The sequence below is a fragment of the Bactrocera oleae genome, chromosome 5, assembly GCF_042242935.1.
Source record: "Bactrocera oleae isolate idBacOlea1 chromosome 5, idBacOlea1, whole genome shotgun sequence".
Classification (NCBI taxonomy): domain Eukaryota; kingdom Metazoa; phylum Arthropoda; class Insecta; order Diptera; family Tephritidae; genus Bactrocera; species Bactrocera oleae.
Genome location: NC_091539.1, coordinates 46122733 through 46136978, shown reverse-complemented (window position 1 = coordinate 46136978; position 14246 = coordinate 46122733).

Sequence of the window (14246 nt, the reverse complement as noted above, 5' to 3'; positions counted from 1 at the left end):
TAGACTTCTTATTTCTAACAGCAAGTTATTTTAGGATTAGACTGGTTTGGGTGCGGTAATGCGAGAAAACGTGAGGCTTATGTGCTTGCTATGACAGGTACTTCAGTCTAAATGACTGCAATATGGGAACGGGTAGGAGCTCCGTTGGCTTCTTGTGGTTCACTACTGGACTGTAGGGCCGCAAACTACCAGCAGTTGTGCAGTCGCAAAGTACTTTTGGAGCAGGGAAAATCGTAGGAAGTCTAGGGAACTCTTCGCTCTTAGCAAGGCCAACCCTTCAATGGTGCTCGGTGTTCTAACCTCATCAGGATTCATGCAGTAATATTCAACATTTCACCAGATATAGATTCATCAGCTGTTCGGAAGAATTTAAGATAGAATCATCTCAACGCTTTCTCCTCGAATGTGCCGTTTTTTACTTTTAGACATCCAGGTGAAATAGCGGAGATTAGTATAAATAAATAACCTAAGCAGATTTGTGATAGGTTCAGTGTCTGTGTATAACAGTCTAAGTGTGATCCCCCGCCATGATAGGGGATCATCTAAACAAACCTTACTCACCAAGAAGCTGCTGATTTGTTGAAACCTCTGATAACCGACCTCTATAGGATATATGTTAGCTGTCATAAAAACTGATCGATCAAAATCAAGATAAAGATCTTTTTATACCCCATAAGTGTTAGAAAATTTTGCCTCCTTTCGAATTCCAGAATGAGCTGATAGCCAACAAAATCGAAAAGTAAAAATCTGACTTCAGTACAAGAAGACCAAATTGAACGAATAAGGTGAGGAAAGCTTCCAGTATTCTAAACGTAGGAACAATATTAGAATCATATATCGACTCGGATTGACATTGGCATAGTTCAAAATACCCACTTGACAATCGAAAGAACACAATCGAAGACATGGATAACACGAACCCAAACAGATAATCATTACTCAACAGTCTCTTCTATTCTGAGAGCTCTGTTCAACTACTCAAAATAATTGAAGAAACCATTAATGGACAGCGAAGAGTTTCGGGAAGTAGAGTAAAGAAATATTTGAAAAATGAAACTCCACGTATTTTAGATTTTTAAAGAGGGAGCAAAATACTTGACTTTGCAAAACTTGACCTCGCTTGAGTTTTTCGAATAGATTCTGAACGTATAAAATAGAAAATTTGCGAACCCTTTCCCCAATAAGCTGAATGGAGATCTCAGTAAAGTATTTATAAAATATAATGTGTTCTTTTGGCGAGCGAAACCCTAGAATTTGTGTACCATCATCCGACCCAGACGAAATTTAGGCACAAAAAGCTATAGATGCCGACGGATGTCTTTGCTGAAAAATGCCTTATATGATCAGAAAAGCATCGAATAGTGGATTTGTATTCTTAACATTGCATATAAGATTTTATCGAGAATATAGCAAAACAGAATGCATCACATCTTCGACGAACTGATGAAACCTTATCATTCAGGCTTCAGACTTAAGAAACTTAATACTGGTTAGATATACGCGATGAGTCAGCGTCCTCTTGACCTGGATATAATTCGGAAAGTTTTCAATCCATGAGAGGTAAGGAAAAACCTAACGTCCTATAATATGTAATAACTTTTATTGTGGACTTGGCCAAAATCGCTTAGTTGATTATTATGTCAATCAAAAAAGAAAAATTATTAATTTTCTTACTGAATATTTTGTTGTATAAAAAGTGAATGCCACATATGCAAATCAATCAAAAAAGAAAAATTATTAATTTTCTTACTGAATATTTTGTTGTATAAAAAGTGAATGCCACATATGCAAATCTCTCAGGATCCACTCACTTGATCTCACTTCCTCAATATATCATAGATTCGAGAGCGGAAGAAAATATTGCGCTGCCATAAAGGAATTTCGACTGTGCCTAATAAACTCTTTGCCACTTCACACCTGTTAAGCTGTAGTTTCAGGTAGAGAGTGTGTCGCCCGGCAGAACTTCTTCAGGTGCAAGCTTCGTCAATATTAAGCAAATAAGCACTAAATTTAGTTCATATTAAGTGTCTGTGTAACATAAAGTACCAAGTACATAATCTCCTCAACTTCCTCTTCTTTATATTATTGCTTTTTGTGACGTATCCACTCATAAATTATAAATTCTTCCACCAAAATTATATTTTTAAATACTTGTATATGGAGAACATGAATATCAGAGTGGATTTTGACTACGGCACGGCTCTTCCATTCAGCTGCAACTGCATAATTCATGGCCTAAATCTATTTAGCCGCCATTAACGCTGGCAACTGCTTCCGCCCACACACACACACACACCCACACACTTAGTCATACGTGCATTACCTTTCCGCCACTTGTTGGCCGCTAAATCTTTTATTATTCAACGTTATCCTTTTTCGTTTGGTAAATCCAACTCTTACTCGCATAACGGTTTTTTCTACGACGGCACTGCTTTCACGACGCATGAAAGGAAGAATGGCGAAAAAATACTTAATAATGAAAAATTTAATTACATATGAACTCATAAATTAACCGGTGCCAACAGCAGTGGCAGTGGCATTGCCACACAAGCACACACACGCACTATTGCATGGGATGCCAATGTCGTGGGAAAGGATATGCGTAAGACAGGTATTATGTGTGCTTTGCTTGAGCACTGTATTCTTTTTACATACTAGGCTAATATTTTTTCTGCGCTGTGCCGGAAGTGAGTCAAGCGGCTGTGTTGCCTCTTTTCCGTGTTTGACTTTTTTATTAAATTACTGAAATTGTAAGCGAGTGTGTGTGATTATTAGGTAGGTATTTCTATTTAGTTCTAGCCCTTAGTCCTCAAGCACGCACCCACCTTTTTGCCTGTCAGAATTTGTTATTATTTTTTTTAATTGTTTTATATTGAGACTCATATCAAATGAATTACATATACAGGGTGTGCCATCGTTTATGTCGGTATCTAAATATTGAACAATTAAAAAACACACTATTTCTAGTACATATTTACTTTATTTGCACCTTAACAATAAATTTGGAATATTTCTTCAATAAAACCTCAATTTGGTGACCAGCCAAATTTTTATTGCCCACGGAAAATTAAACTCCTTTTGCTGTATTTACGTTAATTTTTCGAATCTTTCTCCTAATAATGATTTTGACAAAATATTTGCATTGAGGTAAATGATTTGAGGTTTTACCGCTTTCCAGATTCCCCAATAAAGAAAATTAGGGGAGTAATATCTGGAAATCGGAGAGGCCGGTCAAAATCTGCTCTTTCTGACTTTACACATCCATCCAATTATTATTGCAGAAACTGAACAGCGCCGACTCATAAAAATCCACAACCTTCAGAGCATTTGCATTCATTTGTGGGCAGGCATTAAGAGCTAGCATCCATCGATATCGATTTCCATCCACGGTCTACATGTACAGATAAGCATTATGTGATCAATCAATAACATTTCATGGAATGATCTCTTCTTGAATTTATTTTAGTTTCCCCAAAATGCCAGTTTTGCTAAGTAAATAGACTCGATAATATGCTTATTGAGATAAAGGGGTATTCTTGACTAAAAACATAAACTTGAGATACTATATATAGAGATATCAATTATATATTCAAGTAAATTGGTTAAACAGAAGTACAAAAATTGTGACAAACTTTTTCAAAGAGTAGTTTGGAGAAAACCGCGTTTGTAGTTTCGGGGGTCGTCGTGCAACTAAAAAAGTTATATTTTCGGAAATAATTAAAATCTTAACAAATCCTCTTAAGGACACATTCTTGAAAGGTTAGATTTTTAAAAAAAGAAAAAAATATTATATATAGTATAGAGACTGGCTGGAATACTCCATTACTTCTGTCCGGTCATATTTAGAACTTGGTTTAGACATCTAGGAGCTTCGCAGTTCAAGGGACTGACGTCCAGCACGACCTAAACTGCAGCTCTTATTAAATTGAACCTCCATCTGGCATTACAAAGGACCAATAGTGACAGCCAGCCAGTATAACGTAGCCTAACCTTATCAAAACGACACAACTATTTTGGAAGATCAGTCAAGTATAGTTACTGACCTACTTACTCGCCTTGGCTACTATAACAGAATTATGTATTACGAATGGTTACTAAAACCTGTATACTTAAAAATACAGATATTTGAATTTGAATTTGATTTGAAATACAGATAACGTGTTTAAAGCATTTAGTAACTCAAATTTTTGAAAGAATTGAAATATACCATTTAATCAAATTTGACTCGGACTGTTCCGTTTAAACTGCGCGCACAAACAACAGGTTTTCCTAGATTGGTACAACCTTTTTTTTATTAGTGTGCAGGTTGATCTCCATATATCAGTCAGTGTGTGTTTGCCAGTTGTTTGTTCACGACACGACAACTTTGTCTGGCGATTTTTACAGTGAAAAAAATTTAAAAACGAGTTGGCTTTAATTTTGTGTTTCCAATGCAATTACTGCTACTGAATCGTTGAAAATGTTGCATAAGTTTTTGGGGAAGATCGTGAAGTCACCGAAAACTTGCCTCATGTGAACAGTTCATACACATCTGTTAATGACGATGACATTGAAAAAGTTAAAGAAACAGTGGTTCCAAACCATCGTAGAACATCTCAACATCTCTTATGGATCGACTCAACGCATTTTGGTTACTGTGTTAGGTATGAAGCGTGTAAGGCTAGACTCATATCAAAAGACCTGAATTTTTTACAAAAACGACGTCGTGTAGAGGTCGCTAAAGAAGAAAGAAAATAGGACCTTTACTGATGAAGAGATGATGAATCCTTATTTATAGCATACAATGAAATTCGAACTCTTCAATGATTTCCCTAACATCCCCATCTTGTCATTTTCTCACATATCTTTAATTTAATATTTTTTATGGACAAAGAAATGAATAACTTAGCTAACCCTACCACCTCAAACCAATTTGTCGGAACGAACACTTTTTGCTTTTCGCTTACTATAAACTAACCCTTTCCCCAAATCGACGCTTCGAAGAAATAAATAGTCTGTCCAGATGACGGAAAGAATAAATGTAATATTATTTGCAAAAATATTCAATTGTCAAAACAAATTTTGCAAATGTGAAAGGAAAACATTCATCATAAGATTACCATACCGCAAGAAGCGACCGTCGTCAAAGCGGAAAAGGCAACAAACCAACAAACCAATAGGGCTACATGTATACATATACACATGCTTACTGGACCACACACGCCCAGCGATGGTCCAGCACCCCAAGGAATCGAAGAAAGCAAAAGAAGAGTTAGTTGGCGTTCGGGTGATCAGTTGGTTGGCCAGCTGAGTGGTTTGAATGCTACGAGCCAAATGTCATGGCGTGGTCACTCAAATGAATAAACGAAATTAAACTGGCACTGGCGCACCGGAGATGGGGTGCAAATGTCGCTACCGGCCGCTGGATCGAAGGCGAGCACTTCCGCAATGGATGGAGTTGGAAATGGTAATGGGAGGCAAAAGAAAATAGAAAAGGCTAAATGGAAGAAGCAACAACAGAATATGACACGGAAGCAATGTGGGTGTAAGTGCCACCAGCGCATGTATGTGGGTAAATGAATAATCGTGGGGGGGTGCGGGCTTTCGGTGATAGCAGCACAAATCGTGCAACTGTGAGTGAAGTGAAGCGCAGATGTGTAGGCACCACATGGGACCGCATGTCAACTCATATAGCCATCAATAAGTCATGTGGCAGGCGGTCAGGCGAGCACGCCAAGCAGATGAACGCCGAGGAACGTTGAATACTTAAGCGTATGAATAAATACATAGTTATTTTTGTATTCGCATTCGTTTTAGCATTCGCTTATCCATTGATTAGGGTCATTTGACCGACAGCACAGGCACAGACGTGCGAGGCAAGAGTATCTGCTACAAGTTTAGTCTCAGCCAGTAACAGACAACGTGGTTGCATGCAGCATTGCGGGCGATTTTGCTCCCGATATTTCTATTTATTTTCCAAGCTTCTTTGTATGGCATATGATTGTTGTTGTTTTTATCATTGTTGTTTGTATTGTTGCTATTGAAACGTGCTGAAGTTTCCGGGCCGGCATCCATAGCTATCCACACGCATACCTTCAAACATATGTATCAGTCTGGCACATAAATGTAGGCACTAATTACAGGCGTCGCAGTATGGCTTAAGGGGAAGGAGCTTGATATGAGCATAGTCCAACGGATGCTTAAGTAATCTTTACCAACGTAATCAGCAGAAATACCAGCAACAGCGACAGCGGCAGCAGCAGTTCGATGAGTTTTATTAGTAAGTAATGGCGCATGATTTGGCAGTTGACACCCGTTGGTGGGGGCAGCAGGTTAAAGAGTTGTGGGCGTGATAGCTCACATGCTACACGTATGTGGACTTGCAAGGGTTTAGGTTGTTAGCAGCAGCTTCGCACGAGGACTGTTTAATAAACTGGTTGCTTTTTGAAGTTTGAATTGTCTCTAGAAAGTCTTGGTAACAAGAGCCCTAATTCGAAGAAAATACAGAGCAAAGAAGCAGTTTCTTCTCATGGTAGCCAATTTAAGTTTTCTAGAAATGTTTGTAATAATTATACCTGTACCAAGTCAGCGATTCTCAGTTCAGTTCGCCCACAAAACTCATTTCGTCTCTGGAGCGATATATACCACAACTCCTGAAGCTCGAGTTAATAGTAAGAATTGCATTTTCGAAGTAAAAATATTGGTTATGTCACGGGTTGCCGGCAGCGTAGGTGCTGATTATCTATGAGAACGGCAAATATTTAGCTACAACTTGGTCAGAAGCTTTCAAAAGTTCGCAGTTTTCTTTTTTTGGATTTTGGGTCAAAAAACTATTCGAAAGCCAACCAATCAAGGACGCCTTTTAGGGTTAGAAGTGTTCGCTAAAAACTTAACTAGTGATACTTTTAACCTCAGAAAGTATAGCTGCTGTCTCTGGAACGATACAACTCCTGGGATTGTTGGTTAATAAACACTAGAGAGTTGGCCCATTTTGCATTCAATGGAATGAGACCCTTTCTTGATTTTGTCCCACCTTCAGGTTACCCCGTAAGCTTATATTGTCATGTAACTACTTGCCCGTAAATTAGATAAATTTTATAAGGACTAAAATTAAAAATAAGAGAACATCGAGAGTTGAGTCTACGTCACCGGAAGAAACTCATAATTTATCCAGCAAATGACAACTTGGTAGGATTTCTCAAATTATTTATGGAAAGTTTCCTGCCGCTGCAAAAACAAAAACAACAACAAATAGTCTTTAAGCTCTCCACTTATCAAACTGCCCTCGTACACGTTTTTGCGCGCCTGTCGCTGCTAATGAGCAACCTTAATGAATGCTATTTTTCATGTAAGTAACAAAAACACTAACGAAATTTGCAGAAATGACAGTCTAACTTTTTTTGCAATGAAATTAAGGAAGTCAGCATGTTGTACATGAGAAGGGTAGCATGTTGCACGCACAAATATGTTGTATTTAGTGAAAATATTGCCAAAAAGTATTAATGAAATATATAATAGTTTATTAATGACTAACGAACCTGTCGAAACTATGAAATTTTTGACCACGCAAGGGTCTTCACCAATGAAGTGAGTAGTACCAACAACTCCTTTTATAAACTTAAAAGAACTAAACAGATATTTAACGCGTTTAAGGAGTCATTACTCAATAATTTAATCCCTAAGTTACTGATATCCCTTTACCCAAACCCTATAGTTTCGTATTCCACTAGCCATTACCCTATCAGTCATTTATTTAAAAGGCTTAAACATTAATCCACAGGCTTGAATTTAATACTATTTGATGACGTTCAAGCGCAGTGGACATGCTTGTAGATAATTCATAATTGAGCGGTCAAGTTATTCGCCAACTCGTCTCAATGGAACAAAAATACTATCTGATCAAAGTTTACCCGGACTGATAAAAAAAACACATTTTCACGTTTTTTAATACAAGTCTTTATAATCAAATTCTAAATAAGCTCCTGAGCCAAAATTCATATCAGTCTCGCCCATGATGACCTTCAGAGCTTCAGCAAATTGATGTTGTTGCGTTCCTCAGCTTCCTCGCTTCCTAGCTACATACGAAAAATTCAGGTATTTTGGCATTTATTTAGCATTGACATGTTTCCTACCCAAAACATTAACCAAATTGTAGATTTATGAATATGACGGAACTGTCCAACAACAACAGAATTGAAAAATGTTCAATTGCATTTTGGTTAATGTTTTGGGTAGGAAGCAAGTCAATCCATAAGAGATGTTGAGATCCTCTGCTATCTCTCTAATGCCAACACGACAATTTTTAAGAACTGTTCCATTAACCTTTTCGATGTTATCGTTATTAAGAGAGGTGGATGGACGACTCCCAAGTTTTCGATAACTCCACGACGTTCACTGATGCTTTGTGCTACTTAAATACTAGTGTACGTGATGAAGTAGGCTCCTCACAACACTTCTGCAATATTTTCGAGGATTTCGTAGCCATGATTCCAAAGAAAGCTCAAAATTTCAAGCAAATGCGATGTTCAATTTTTTTGTCCGTGGTTAAAATCGCCAATTGACATACGAAAATTAAAGGTGTGAAGACACCAACATAAAATATAAAAAAGGCAAAATCATTTTTATCGATTCGATTAACGCGCGATGTTTTAATGGACCAATTCGAATCAAATTTGATCAGATGGTATACTAATTAATGAGTTATTGTTGCTGGAGTAGCATACAACTTCCCCCAAAAATTTAAAGAATTCTGTCGAGTGAACAGTATTTGGCCGATTAAAAATACAATAGGAGTCCGTTTCACAAGTTCATATCCTCAAGTTCTCAATTTGAAGACAAGAAGTGACAATGAACAGTGCGACGGACAACAACCTAAGCAAAAACTAAGCCATAAAATAAGAAGAGCCGAGTATGGTCGATACCGAGGATGTTATCAGACCAAATCTGTAGAATGACTAGTGCCTGCGTGATAAGACATAATACGGAGCAAAAAATTAGTCTGCTTTATTAAGACCACGATTAGTTAAGTTACTTAAAGAATTTATTGATACACGTAAAATCCTAGAAAACTTTCTTCGTACAAACCATTCATAAACCTTTGTTAAGTATGATAAAAACGAAAACTGAAAGGTATGGTTCTTACAAATCATGGTGTTAGCCACAAAGATAAAGCGAAAGCTTACGACGTCGTTAGGTATTAACTGAAGATGAACTTATATACGGTAATGCTATTTGGATTTTATTTCGCTGCAGCAAAATATACCAAAGATATCTGGAACTTATACAACAACAACCATTTTTACACTAAAACCCTTTTTTTTACATTAAAACCCCGCTACGTGAATTGTATCAAAGCTAAAGTAACTAAAGCGTGCACGGAACAGAGCTAAAATAACAGGTGACACGAAAATTCGGTACGATTTGATGACAACTAATTCGAGGATTATTTTTGATTTTCGAAACAAGAAAACTTTTCATTTTATATGGTGTTCCAAACACAAAACTGACTTTCTTTAGAACAACCATGCGATTACGTTTGTAAAATGAAAATTTTAGGTATTAAAAACTGGTCAGAATTGGACACGCGATGCAATTCTATAGGAATTTTGAAAAAGTTGTGGAAAGGTAATGATTATAAAACCTCTAGAGTTCTTTTGAGTTTTAAACCGCTTCTAAACGACTAAAGAATTTTATGAAAAGGTTTCTGGATTTTTTGTACAGGCATTTTGAGATTTCACTGAGGTCGGGACCCGAACCTATGATACACAAATTGACAGTCTATTACACAAATAAATCATATATAGCGCTTGTAGTTAGAAGGATTCTACAATATATATGCGTGTGTATAGGTGTTATGTGCCGAAATGAATCAAACGAATTGAAATTGAATAGAAATATAATACAACCAGACATTTAGCAAGCAAAAACTATCGCCTACCTACATACATATTTACAAACTAAATGAATTTTACTATTTTGACCTCTCAACCATAAAATATGCAATTACAATAATTCTTTTCGCTCCGCCTTAAATACGAAAATAAATGTGCACACAAACAACTGGACAACAATGCAGCAAACTAAAACACCAATAACACCAACAACAATAAAAGCTTTTTACACTTTTTCGCATTGTCAAATGCTGAGTCGACACTTTAACGTTGCATACTTTATGGCTGCAGAGCCAGTGACAAACACTTTACACGCTACACATACCACACACTCACACATACCCCACACAGAGGCATACAATTACATTTGTACACTTGTAGTATTTTATGAGGCTGCGAGGAGCAACGACAATCCAATAGTTGCAGCACTTGCAGAAGAGCAATTAGCAAAGTTTTTGTTTCGGCGGCGGCGGTGGCCACGGCCCAAAACACAATAACACGCCACACCCAGCGATTTTGTGCCCATAAGTTCGTAACTCCAACCACGACTATGAGCATAGCGCACAAATGACCAACAGCAACAAAGTGTCGTACCCTTCCATTAAACGGTGGGTAAGGACAAACAAATGTTACTGGTCAGGATCTTTAGTTGCATTTGAGCAGGCTGGTAGTGCGGGACTTGACGTGTATACAATGTAGCGAAAAACTTGTGAATCCCGAAAATCCGGGTTTCTGAAATTTTTCAAATGTTGCAAAATAATTTTGCTCTTGTAAAAATACCGCATTTGAAGCGACCGTATTTTTCGGGATCCCGAAATTTTGCAAATAATATTGTATAAGCTATGTATGTATTTCAAAAATATCGAAAACAAATTTGGGCCGGTAGTCCCGAAAAGTCGGGATCCCGAAATTTTTTAAATGTTATACAAAATACTTTATATGCTTTTTCAATAATTTTACATTCTGAGCAACGGTGTTTTAAAGTCACTATTCATTTTTCATAAGACCATAGAATGAAACCTTTAAATCGTTAGCCGGAATACCGAAGTAGTCGCCGGGAACTGAAAGAACGCAAATGAATAAATCAGAGAACCGCCAGAGCCCTGTATAACAAACACTAATATGAAGTACTTCACTTATCACTCTCAGCGAGGACAGCAGTAAAGAAACCTAGCATGTTGTATGTATTCCAACAATAACAGCTGGTATGTTGTGGAAGAGAGACCACTGTCGAGCTACCTTCTAGAAAAACGTACCAAGAATTGATTGCGCGAACTATTTAACATATGTATGTTATGTATGTTCAAGAGCAAACAGTCTTCGAATGATTTTAACCATCGTATAGTAAATAAGCCTTCAGTCGTACCCATTTTTATTTTTATTGAGCTTAAAGTTGGAAGTTTTTATGAACATTTTTTCAATTCGGAAATTTGCAGAAAATGTTGAGGAATCTAAGGAACCACATCCAATGTAATACATTTCGAAAAGCTTTTCTTATAATTTTTATATTGCCTCGCTGAGACTCTAATCCATTGTACATTGTGTACCCAGATATATTGATGAGCTCGTTTTGGCGGAGCGAGTTCTATATTCGCTTAGACTTTTGTGATCGTTTATCGCAGCTGGGTCAAATCTCAACAAAGGCAGAAGAAATTATTGTCATAGAAAAACGGTGGTCCTTGTCCGACTATACTTTTGACATTAAAAAGCTTTTAAAAAAGTCGTTCGGAAGCGACATAAACCAGGAGGGTCCTTTTATCAATTAAAAAGAGAAATGTAGGAACAGAGGGAAGAACTCGGCCAAACTTCTAACAATCACTCTATTCTAATAATCGGGATCCCGAAGAAGAAACCTCATCCATTTTATTTAATTTTCAAAATAACTTACATAAAATATATATGAATATGTATGAACATACAACCATAACGATGTAGTCTCTGTAGCTACTTCGTTCAAATGCCAATTATTCATGGTTGACGTAAGCAAATGACAAGCAACTGAGGGGATAAGAGTGTTAATTACTTTCAGCATGTCAGTTGCAGTAGATTTTCTTGTGCAGATTTCTTTCTTTTCTCTTTTTTTCCATTTCTTGTTGATGTTTTTGTAAATGCGATGTGTGCCAAGTATTTCGCAACGCATTAAATGGCAAATGGCGTGAGAAATGCGTCGTGGAAAGCGTGATGATTGATTAATTGAATGGACCGAAGCTTGCAGAAAAGAACACGTTTAAAATTTGAGTGCAACCTTACAATAATTTGATGAACTGTTAGGTTTTCTTAAAATATTGTATTGAGACGCTACTCGGGCATTGGCTAAAACTGCCTCATATGAGGGCTTGGTCATAGCGGAATCGCTGGAAACTATTCGGATGATGAAAGACTAATGATTTCTTTAGTAACGTATTCTCTTCCAATCTACAATAGAATAGCTAGGCCTTACGTAAGCTCAGTGAGCGTTGGGCCAGATGACGCTCTTCCTTATTGAATATTCTGCTTTATACAAGTAACTTATCCAGATCCATGAATTTTTACTCACACTGTCGCCTAAATAAACAAACTTAAGCGCAGGACATGCAGGGCTAAAAATAATGATTTCAGTTAGTGGCCTGATAGTTATATCTCGCAAAGTAAATGCACGAGGAAAATAATATGTTCTGGCATACTCCATGCTAGAGCCCATTGAACAACCGTTGAATTTACAAGGATAGTGAAAAAAAAAGAACTGAGTCGAAACAATGTTCACAGGTGCATTTCTTATAACAAAATAGAGCATATAAAGATATTTATCTTGTTTTGGAATGGTAATTTTGTAAGGCTTAAAAGATATGCTTTAGTAGTCCGATCTGAAAAATTTATTTGAAGATTCTGGCATTGCTTTGAACAATATTATATATGAATGAGATTTAACGTCAGATTCCAAATTTCGAATTTAACTTTTATTTTATCACACGTTCTTTGATGTTTGTATAGAGAAAGTCAGACACACTGCATTAATATTTCAAGAAGTTATTTTCCTACATTTTACGTGGATTTCAAATTAATCTATTGTGGTTTTATAATCTAACCGAAGTCACTGGTCCCTAATAGCTGTAATAAATCGAAGAATTTTTCAGTCTACCAATATTACTGTGATAAAAATAATAGTTAAGCTAATAGACATATAATAAGTGTACAAAATGTTGATGGTATAGTGGAATTTCAATCCTACACATTTCTAATTGTGCAACCTACGACCGAGACAAACACGAAAATATCGCGAACTAGAGTACTGAGAAAAATTGCTAAATATCTTTATCTCAGTTCATCATATCATTTCAGCTATAATAAAGTGAGATTACAGACGGACTCTACGACTATTGCATATGATCAGTAGCCAGTTGCCACGCATAATGTAAATTTTGGTCCACAGTTGCCTACGGTAGCTATACGCGCTCTAGTTTTTGTACAAAATAGGTCTAAAGTTAATGGAAAGTTATTTTAACTACTTTTGAGAATAAAATGGAGAGGGAGAATAAGCCTGACTTAGGTACTTTAACATATTGCCATAAATATGAAATACAAGTAGTTACTAATTTTTCATGTAGTAGGGAATATAAGAGGTTGTATTCACTTGTGAATTTGAAAAAAATCGATTTATCAAAGCTTCGTATATTTGAGATTATTCTTTGTTTCTCTTAGTTTCGGAGATATGAACGTATTTGTAAGAATATTTTTACCTAGTCTATTCGGCACCAAAACATTGTTCTCGAAACGCTGTTTTCAGATTCTGTTAAAGAATTTAAAGAAATGACTGGGCCGATCGACTTGAAATTTCCACACGACCATCTAAGATTGCGCAGTTAATGATAATTTTGATTATTACAGCTACTCTGAAGTGTATAGTAAGTTTCAAAGTTTATTTTCACATTAAACTACTTGTTTTATAGAAGCCACCATTTTGTCAAAAATTCAAATTTTGACTAGTCCTTCGATCATTACCTGTTTTCATCTGTTTAAATAATATTTTTTTAGGTTTTTGGATTTCAGATAAAAATACAAAAAAATATCTTCCTCACCGCCAAAAACCTTTTTTCGGAGGTCCTCCTGGATATGGCTAGGCATCAAACAATTTAAAGTTACATTTATTTACTAATTTATTAAACAACATTCTGACAGTTAGATATAACCTCTTAAGTTCACTTGGTCATTTGGAACTGTTTGTTTCTTACGTTTCAGGACTTCTTAAAAACAGGTTTCACTCTCATATGACCTGTTCTAGATTCAAAACAAAGCTTCTTTCAGCTAGATTTAATAACGCACACCTTCCATTTAACGGTACTTCTCAAAACAACTATAAATAATATAACTTGTAAACAGCTTAGAAGCTTACAAAGTTAT